Source organism: Phyllobates terribilis, unplaced genomic scaffold (genome assembly GCF_046119375.1).
Source record: "Phyllobates terribilis strain yellow unplaced genomic scaffold, ASM4611937v1 Scaffold_12__6_contigs__length_324123572, whole genome shotgun sequence".
In the NCBI taxonomy this organism is placed as follows: domain Eukaryota; kingdom Metazoa; phylum Chordata; class Amphibia; order Anura; family Dendrobatidae; genus Phyllobates; species Phyllobates terribilis.
Genome location: NW_027362772.1, coordinates 98,660,635 through 98,661,609, shown reverse-complemented (window position 1 = coordinate 98,661,609; position 975 = coordinate 98,660,635).

Below are 975 nucleotides of genomic sequence, written 5' to 3'. Positions count from 1 at the left end.
CGCTTGGCATCTTAGTCCATTTTCTATTTTATCTTACTCCTGTACTCACTCGATCCAGCGCAGAGATATATATCTTTTATTTATAATTAATTACCCTTCCCAGCTTGTGGGAACATATTCCGCAGCACTTTACAATTTTAGGGGTAAGGGTATTATTCGGCCATCCACCTCCATCTACCTCTCCAGTCACAGTGGGGGGGGTTTGTTAAAAAAAATATAGATATGGAGAGTTATGTCCGTACTTGGATTTTAGAGAGATTAATAAAATCACTGTTCACAATCCCTGTCCTTTAACCTGAGATGTTTAAACAATTATCTGGAGATAAATGATTTTCCAAACTTGACTTGAAAGGTGCATATAACCTTATACATGTACGTCAGGGTGATGAAGGGAAGACAGCGTTCAATTCGCCTTAGGGTCATTTTGAAAATTTGATGATGCCATTTGGGTTAACCAATGCTCCAGCAGTCTTTAAAAAAATTTCATAAATTACATTTTTCAATCTGCTTTTTTTAGTAGAGGTAGACGCTTCTGCTTTTGGGATGAGAGCTGTTCTTTCATAGAAAAAAAAGTGGGTATCTACATCCTTGATGTAGAGTCTTTGAGAAATGGAGACATTGGTTGGAGGGGGCAAGATATAAGGTCTTTACCGATCATAAGAACCTGTTGGATATTGATGCTACTAAGTGCTTAAACACCAGATAGGCTTGGTGGACCCTGTATTTTTTGCCAGTTTGGTTTTGTCGCTGCTTATCTCCCTGGATCTAATAATGTCAACATGAAAATCGAGTCAAGATTGTTAGTGAGGGAGTGGGGGTAGTCCTCAGGCAGCACATTCAGGATGCTCAGGACAGTGCACCGGAAGGGTTTCCTATTAACAAACTTTAGGTATCGCTCTCTTTATGCGTACATTTTATTAATAAAGTACATGATTCCGTTTTAGCTGGGCATGCGGGTTCGTTTGCCATTCGGAG